The sequence below is a fragment of the Alosa pseudoharengus genome, unplaced genomic scaffold (assembly GCF_046254945.1).
Source record: "Alosa pseudoharengus isolate Yale_2024_CS ecotype anadromous, Long Island Sound unplaced genomic scaffold, YU_APseudo_1.1 YU_APseudo_1.1_scf_3, whole genome shotgun sequence".
Classification (NCBI taxonomy): Eukaryota; Metazoa; Chordata; class Actinopteri; order Clupeiformes; family Clupeidae; genus Alosa; species Alosa pseudoharengus.
Genome location: NW_027468718.1, coordinates 34,231,566 through 34,241,269, shown reverse-complemented (window position 1 = coordinate 34,241,269; position 9,704 = coordinate 34,231,566). Strand labels below are relative to the sequence as shown.

Below are 9,704 nucleotides of genomic sequence, written 5' to 3'. Positions count from 1 at the left end.
TCACTGATACTAATTTTGCCCCCACTCTAAGGCATTTTGTTTACCAATATGAGTCCAATTGTCACATCCATAACGCTGGAACTGCCCATAAATTAAAATAATATAGAAATGAAAATGGTTGGCATGTGTTAAAATATGATAAGGCATCATTGGATTTTAAATATCAGGGAGAACACAGATGTGGTCGGATGGAGGTTAACTGTGATAAAGAAAAAGCATAAAAAACAGTGTCCTTGCCAAGCTCTTAGACAATGTGAGAGGGACAATTGATGCACACAGTAAAGATATAATTTTCAGTGTTCAGTGAGCTGAGGTTATTCAGTCTAGTGAAGTTTCAGTTTATATAGTGAAGAATTACAACTTTAGCTGAAATGAAAGTAGTCTTTCCCTAGTGTTACCTCAGGATGAGGTGGCAAGTTTGGTCCATTTTTTTTTTTATGGGGGAGATAACAATTTTAGCAGTTTTCACTCTGAACCAATTAATTAAATTCTCAGATGACATCTAGCCTTAAATAAATGATTCTCATTAAATAAATGATTCTCATTCACTTAATTCATTCACTAAATTGATAACTTTTCTGCATTCATTTCTTGAATTTCACCTTGGGGATCAATAAAGTATCTATATATCTATCTATCTATCAATGGGTTGGAGTCACTTGGTCACATGGCTTTTTTTTTAAAGGACACCATTCCATATAGGGAATCATGGATTTTTAAAAAAAAATATTCACATAAAATAGAGAATGCAAAAAGCCCCATTAAATTAGGTGTGTCTGATTAGTCCCATATAGTGGTATGATATTCTGCACTGGTTTGGAGTCTTTTGGTCACATGACTCGGGAGGTATTGAAAAAAGAGACTGATCTATATAGGAAATCATGGGGCTTTCTTATTTTTCTAAAATATTCATATAAATCTGTGTGTGTGTGTGTGTGTGTGTGCGTGCGTGTGCGTGCGTGTGTGTGTGCATATAAAAAACTATAAAAAGAGTTGTGTCTGATTAGTCCCATACAGGATAACGATCCTGCATTGATTTGGATTCAATAGGTCACGTGATGTCAAAGCTATTGACCAAAAAAACACTTTTCCATACAAAAAATGTGAAGGTAATTCAAATTCAGAAGGTAGTTTATAGACAGTCCTTAGGTAAAACCCGGTCTGTTGAGAGCGAGGAGTCAGCTTTCTGTCTGTACACTGCCTGCCAACACGAGTTGAAACCGTTTACAATAAATATGAATATCTGTTGAATATCCAACATCAAACTAACTTCACTGCTGTCTTTCAACATTCTTGAGCTCTGGTTTGGTGTCAATGTGGTAGCCTATGACCTCACATACTTTATAGTTCATGGGGCCGTGACTCTATAGGCAGAAAGATCAGGAAGATATTGCCACAAAAAGAAGTCTATGTCATCTAGGGCTATGGTTGTCTGAGGGTGGTGCTTTACTGCAACTGCACCACTGGACTGTACAATGCATAGCATTCTTGTGCATTTATAGCTGGCCATCCTGTAGTATACCATTTTTTGATGGTCATATTACCATCTGTGTGAAATGTAGGTGACAAGTTTAGCTTTTAACAAAAGTGGAGATAGAGATCATCCACCTAAATTTGATCACTGTCTTAATTGTTAGTTGTTGTTTATGGTGCTGTTTGGAACCACACATCAAACTGTTCAGGCTGGTTTATTGTGCCCTCTTGTGATGGTGATATGAAATGTCATCGTGAGTTTGAAGCAGGGCACAGACATAGACCTGTGGGGTTCTCCTACAAAAACGCTGCCATCTTCCGGTATCTTGCAAGTTTTTCTATGGGAAAATAACATTTTTGGGGGATTTTATCGCACCTGTAAGTCTGAAATGCAGACGTTTGCTCTACAAATTTTTGTCCTCTGCCTTTGACAGGCTCCTGTGATCTTCGGTGCATTAAGATGGCAAACTTTGTTTGAGTTTTGCTACCCCAGAGCTAACTTGCAATGCAACTTGCCATAGGTAGGTTAGTTAGCTTCGACTAAAGGGGAACTTGGCAACTATTTCAACGTAATAAACCCGTTTAGAAATCATTTGGTTAGTTAAATTACCTGTTCAGGTGAAAATGGTGACTTTCCCTGCTGCCCCTAGCATCCCCAGGCGGAAAACCAACCTTGCAACATTGAGACTACCGTCCCAGAAAGAGAAGTGAGAAACAAGAAACTCGTTTTAAATCGTGTTTCTTACCTTGTAACATCCACATTGTTCTGCTGAACTTATGCTTACCAGCACATTATAGCTTGAAATGTAGTGGTAATGACGACTGTGTTGGTGATGACATTTTTGCAGATACATTTAAAGTACTCTTTTTAAAAGTCACAAAAAAAAAAAAAAGTTCACAAAGTCAGTTCAACTTGGGTTTCTAAATTATAAACATTTAATTGCAATAGATTACGATCAGTGATTCGTCATCACTGCAACAAATGTCATTATCAGAACTGCAATGTCATCATCATCACCATGCATATTTTTGCCAATAGATTATGTATAAATTACAATAAATGACATTAATTAGATATTTTTGACAATGTTGGACAGTCTAAATTGCCACTGGATGAAAACAGATATGATATATGGCATTTATTTCAGATAAATGAAATTCCAAGCCAGGGTCGAGTGAAAAAAAAAGATACTTAAACGACTATAATGTTGTAAGTAAAATTCAACAATTCTAATAAGTTTAAGATAAAATAGACTTCATGTGAAACCATAATTGATCATTGATTGATCATTGATTGATCATTTCATCTTTAAAATGTACATATTAAATGATGTGATGGTAATGATAATTACCTGAAAAATTCAAAAAAATCATAAATTCCCTCATATTGTGGTCTCAACCAAGCTCACAAGGTTACTCCTATCAAAATGACTGATAATTTGATGCATACCAATTAGTCAAATTTTGAATTTTATGCTTCAAAATTTCAGTAACCCAAATAGGCCCGAAATCTGAGAAATACCCTACTACTACTACTGCTGCTGCTGCTACTACTACTACTACTACTACTACTACTACAACTACTACTAAACTAAAAACTACATGCAGCTGACAAACAAACAAGTACTGTACATAACGTAAGCATAAAATAAGACAAACACATGGGCATACCGTAATCAGGATGAGTAGACCTAGTGATGTAAACCTGCTACAACAAGCTAAACTAAGCTAAAACATCCCGGTCCAAGCTAAAATCCCTGATGAAACAGATAATAAGCCATTTAATCTACAATGGACTCTTTGTTGTCTTGTGGTGTTTCAAGCTTTGGTTTGAAATGAACGGTTCTTCAGTATCTGGTCCTTCTGTATCAGATTTTAACCATGATGCTTTTGGTTTCAGTGCAGCTGATTGTGATTTTGTGAGTGCATGTTTTCCTGTAGTTGTTTTTGGTGGTATTGCTGATGAAGGTGGCTTTGGTGGTACTGCTGGTGGAGGAGCTGGCCTTCCATCTATTTCCATCTTTAATGGGTTTGATGTACTTTGACTAGTTTGGATTGATGTATTTGGTTCTGTTGACTGTGGTATATCTAGATGAGCAGATATTGATTTTGCTTGTTCTTGTTCTTCTGCTGGTCCTACTGGCAGGTCTGCTGATTCTAATGGAGAGTCTGCTGGTTCTAATGGAGAGTCTGGTGTCTGTTGTTGTTTATTATGAAGTGACTGGTGCACTAATATGTCAGAGATCGTGCACCAAGGATCATCTGCTACATTTATCTGATTTATCTCTTGTTGGTGGATTTCCTCAAGGGCTTTTCTGCTAATGAGCCGGGCTTTCGCTTGGGCTAGTTTCTTCAGCTCTTCTGTGAGATAGGCTTCCGTTTCTTGTGAGAGATGAAACTGGTACAGCCTTTTGTAGTATGATTTTGAACACTTACATCTGATCTTACAGCAAGTGCACAGTGCCCACACAGCAACAAAGCTCCCCATTATAATTAAGCCATATGCCTGCATGGAAATTAAAACACACATTCAATGCCATGTAAAATTCATTCATTTTTACTGTAATGCCCACTATATGATATTAGTGCCATGTTTGGAAGATTGACATATGCCTTTTGCCTTGCTCTCTAAAGTTTGAATAGCTCATTATATTTCACCGCTCAGTCAAGAATCATCCTCTCAATTTGCCATTACCATGCATTGTCAACAGTAAGGCAGTTTATAAAGGCAAATAAATTAATCAAAATATATTCAGTCAAACTGTATAAACAAATACATTGTATATCTATCTCCAATTTCAGTACTATTTATTTAAATTCTAGTGGATTTTGCATTTGGCAAGTCAATGTCAATTTGGTCATTCAGTCTGGAAATTTTTTTTCTGCTTACCATAGAGTCTTTTTTAGCATTCTTTTGGAATTGAGTGTCTTCATATGAAAGCGTCTCCTTATTTTTGCAGGGAAGATCCATTGTCATGTTGCCATGGTTTGCTTTGTAACATGCATACCAGTCACCATCTAGAAATATAGCTGCCATCCAAAATGCCCAGGCAAACATTAAACGCAGCAATTGCTTATTAAAGAAGAAACACTGACACCTTTTGCGGTTCAAACCATTTTGTTTGCCCAAGTTAAAAAAGACTCGAACCAGATGTTTCTCGACAATGTATCCCAAAAACACAATTACCATTGGTGGTACAAACATGTAGACAAAGTCATAAAGATGGAATCCTTGTGAACAGGAAAAATTGAAATCCAGCTCAAGTATGAACTTCAGGATTAAGAATATGACCAAGGCCACAAACGCGTTGGCGGTTTTAGTCAAAAGTGCGAAAAAAGCTTCAGGAGGAGTATAAACCATTATGGATATATAGGCGAAGTTAAAGTGGCTTTAATCCACCAAGGACGATTCTCAGTCGGTTATGATGTCGTCTCTGCAGATGCACAGCTTGGTTTTGTTGCTCCCAGACAGGAAAACAGCTGAGATTGACAGCCAATCAAGTTGCCAGATCATATTTAAAATACATGAAAGACATGTAAAGGTAAACAAAAACAGCAAAATCTTAATTAACTGTCATGCAATGTCCAATAGCATCTCTTGCTCTCATAGACACACATGAGCTCGCAATTCACTGTTGAATGCCTTCGAACATCATTGACTTCTTGTTATTGTATTATGTGCTGAACATCATTGACTTCTCGTTATTGTATTATGTGCTGAACATCATTGACTTCTCGTTATTGTATTATGTGCTGAACATCATTGACTTCTCGTTATTGTATTATGTGCTGAACATCATTGACTTCTCGTTATTGTATTATGTGCTGAACATCATTGACTTCTCGTTATTGTATTATGTGCTGAACATCAAAGTGTGTCATGTGCCCCCCTCCAATCCACCCACATGTTTCTGTCAACAGGTTGGTGCAGTTGCACATACCGTATGCTATTGCAATGTGCAGTGAGGATGCGATGGTCTGCATAAGCTCGACTTGAGCCCCATCAGGTGCGGCCTGTGGTTATGTCTGTGTCTGTCTTGTCTTAACTTTGCCCCAGTTGATGTGTGAATGGCACTTCTGTTCTGTTTTCACTCTTTATTTGTCAAGGTGAAAGCAGAGATGAGAGGTGATATTGATTGATATAATACATTTTGCATGAGCAAAGGATCAGAGTTGAGCTCAGGTGTGTCTTTGTAAAGCAAATTGTCTGAAGATATCTTAAAAAGTAAATCAGGTATTGAAACGGATGTGCAGCTTTGAACAGTTGTGTACCTGTAGTTGTGCCAGCTTGATGTACCAGTTCTAAGCAAGCCTTGTTTTTTACACTGATTAATGTACCACTTTCCTCTACAGTGTTTTAGAATGTAAATATACTTTTGCTACTGAACAGAAACTGTTCAGTCAGGATAGGCCTACTTTAAAGCAGTGAATGTCAGTGAAAGTAAAAAATGCATACAAAAAAGGAATTCATAATCATAATTATATGGTGCATAATCATTTTAACATAGGCAAACTGTGGTGTTTTGTGAGGATTTTCAGGGAAATCACACCTATGTTTAGAGTAAGAAGTATGTTTATGTAAGAAAAAGCCTGCAACCACCCCTCAAGACACCTATCTCACCCATCATCACCCAGGAAATGTGGTTTGTGTACTTCTTCAAAGACTGCATGTGAGAACGCGACTGTGTACATAATCACCAGTCGTGCGTGTGTTTTCTGTGTGCTTGTTTATCTCTCCACATTTTTATTGTGAGAGAAATTGTCTCTCTTTGTGACTATTTAAAGATTTATTTTTCATGAACATGTCATTTCCTCCTCTGTGCCGTATGTTGTATGCTGCATGCAGACAGACAATGATGTGCAGTATAGCCTACTGTACCTTACACCCATTTATTACAGTTAGTGTTTTCATGTTTGTCGGAGCCCTGCACTCTAAAGGAGAGTTGATAGCAATAATTTTAGTTGTGTTTCAAGACTAGTTTTAGCAATGTGGCCCCTCTTGGCATTAAAACAAAGGCACCCTCCCCTCCCCCAATGAAATGCTAATGTACTGGTTCCAAGTGCTATCAGATCCACAAGACAAAGGATGTACCTTGATATAATGTATCCATGTGTCATGAAATGTAAATATATTCATGTTTGGTATCATTGTAATAGTCTCAGTACAAGGATTGTAATGATTCGATTGTGAGAATGTTTGGAACAGTCTATTAGTGATATTTCTGATATATAAGATATCTCTCCTCATGTTCTTCAGATAGGTGTGAAGTAGGTGTGAGTAGGTGTGTCTGATGCCAAGTGGAGAACCAACCACGTGGGATTGTTTTGCCGCCAATTCTTCCTTTGTTTAACCCATACAAAAGTAACTAAACTGCAATGTTTGTCAGACTAAGAAGAACTAGAAGATGGGGAACTGAAGGAGAGAGAGAGAGTGCCATGGCCTAGGCCTACATAGACCATAGACCATTTTTTACCCTCTCTGCTTGTAACAGAATAAACCTGATTCCTGAGTGTTCCTGAAGTTTGCCAGTCTAAGTTAATATTAAGTAATTATTCACCACAATTACTTTCAGAGTTCATGTACCATCAATCTCTTCCATCTTGCATTTTCTCTTTTTAGACATAATCTACAGCAGGGGTTCTCAAATTGTGTGGTTCCAAGGACCCCTTGTATGACGCCCTGGGCGACCATGCACTTCACTTATACCCACCAATTGACATTAGCTCTTCATTCATGACATGGATACCGTAATCATAAAAAGAGCACATAGTTGCATACCTTGCATATCTTTTGCTTGTTTCTCCACTTCTCTTTTTTTCCTAATTTGGGCACCGGATGGCTTTGACCTTTTCCTCTCCATCTCTGTGTTCAGACCAGAATTGGTTTAGCCATGACCAGAAGTCAAGACTAAACCAATTCACCTTGGTGACCACATAATCATTTTGTATTACCTATTTTTATTAGCCATTTCACACGATTCAGAAAAACAAAAATGTTTCATTTGGGAGATCCAGAGGTAAACTGCCCCCCCCCCCCCTTTCCCCCTCTGTGCACGGCACCTTCTCAAGCAGGAGCACCTGCAGCTGCAGGAGGCACCAATTTGCCAATTCCCCACACAGTGAAATGACAGATAATAGAAACCGCTTTGTGGCTCAGAGGATTTTTATTTTTTAAGTGCTCATGCCGCCCCACATGTGTCATGTCCCCCTGTAGGGGAGAAAATATTCCGAGGACCCCCTCATAATCGTAAAAATGAAGCATATGCCATTTGTATTCTCTGAAGTTGTGGCCAGGTTCACTATCCTGTGTTTTCTGGCAAGTGTGTGACTTGATCTTTTTTTTGTCAACTTTAGATTATGCATCACTTGACAACATGATCTGACTCAAACATGTATCCACGTTCATCAGCAAGCTAGTTGGCTAATAAAGCAACAAATCTAAGCAGCAGCAGGAATGGTTTGTTAACTGATTCAAGATAAATTTTAATGTGGGTGGGAACAAATAGATACAATTTGAAAAGAGTCAAAATCTATGAATTTTTAAAATGATAAACCACAACTTCATCATTTAAAGCAAATTATTTTCCGGAGCCCTTGACTATAGGTTTGCGCCTGCGGACCCCACTTTGAGAACCACTGGTCTAGAGAGAGAGTCATAGTACCTAGTCATGCTAGAGAAATGCAAGAACATGAAATGCAGTAGGCAAAGTGCAAAGCGAAATTCATCTTTTGAGTTATTCTTCATTTTTGTTCTTGGCCAAGATATGTGCGAAAATGGCTCACATAGGGTCTGATTTCCTAAAGGTTTGCATATGAAGATGTATCAGCTCGACATCACCTGCAAATAAATGTAGCAGCACACATTGAGAATCGCTTCTTTCAAATGAGCAATAGAACACTTATTGTCTGTTTAAAACATGTGTCAATGTTTTTCTAGTCCACAAAATACTAGGTGAATATGCAAAGTTTTCAGGATTTGTGGTTGTGATTTAAATTGTATTCTCGTTTAAACTGGTCAGTCTCTGAATTGACTTAATAATTTTAGTTTAGTATAGTGACTTTAGTTTTGTAGCCCAGGCTTGGTTACAGATATAGTCCAGTCATTTTAGGAGAAAGGGTTGAACAAATTGCAACACAAGCAAACTTAACTGATTTTGTATCCTCAATATGTCCTGAGTAAGGGGAAAAAAGCCCCGAAGAATCCCAATAGGGGAAAGTTGAAAAAAAGACCTAAATATACCCTATTCATGCGCCTATACAGTATTTTTCTCACGCAAATAGGGGGAAAAAATTAACCTTCACATATCACCATGAAAATTACTGAGTTGATTACTTACATCAAGACAAACAAAAAATGTATTATAAGTTTTTTGAAATTGTTTGTTAACATGGGCAAACAGGGCATAATGTAATTATGTATAGCATAGTGACCCAAAACTAATTGCAACATTTGACAAACAAATTGTCCAAGGCATGGAGGAAGATAATACATGTCTTAACTGGTTATATATCTCATCTAGAGGATATATGCTTATAGAAAATATCTAGTTTATGGTGTTTAATGTGTTTTCCCTGGACAGTATAGGCCAAAATGTGTCCACTTTACACTAGATTCGCCTTTACAGAATAGAGGGCAATGTATTGTGCATGGCATAGAGGAAGATGGGAAATGTCTTAAATGGTGTTATATCTCCTCTAGGGTATATGCTTTCAGAAAATATATAGTTTATGGTGTTTAATTTGTTTTCCCTGGACAGTATAGGCCAAAATGTATCCACTTTACACTAGATTCGCCTTTACAGAATAGAGGGCAATGTATTGTGCATGGCATAGAGGAAGATGGGAAATATCTTAAATGGTGTTATATCTCCTCCGGAGGGTATATGCTTTCAGAAAATATATAGTTTAGGGTGTTTAATTTGTTTCCCTTAATAGTGCAGGCCAAAATGTATCAGCTGTTCACTTGAATCGCCTATACAGAATAGAGGAGTATATGTTATGCATGGTATGGAGGAAGATGGGACATAATTTGATTGATGCTATATTTCATGTACAGTGCATATACTTTTAGAATATGTATAGTTTTGACTGTTCTATGACTTTGGTAAAACCATGACCCATGCATAGGCATGCATTGTTAATTATTAATCTTAAACTATATTTATTAGTATAGCATTTTTGCCAGATGTCACAACAATAGAGTCACTTGGAGGCTAACTGCAGTTGTCCCA

The 9,704-nt window shown here is 37.4% G+C and overlaps 1 long non-coding RNA gene across 1 annotated transcript; it reads right to left on the bottom strand.

The window, feature by feature from the left end:
- Positions 1–2,386: 2,386 nt before the first annotated feature.
- LOC143100704 (uncharacterized) lies at positions 2,387–5,175 on the bottom strand. Its single transcript, XR_012981922.1, has 2 exons — positions 4,364–5,175; positions 2,387–3,979 (listed from the first exon to the last, which is right to left on the bottom strand). It is a non-coding gene; the product is annotated as an uncharacterized LOC143100704 (long non-coding RNA).
- Between the last annotated feature and the right edge of the window lie 4,529 nt (positions 5,176–9,704).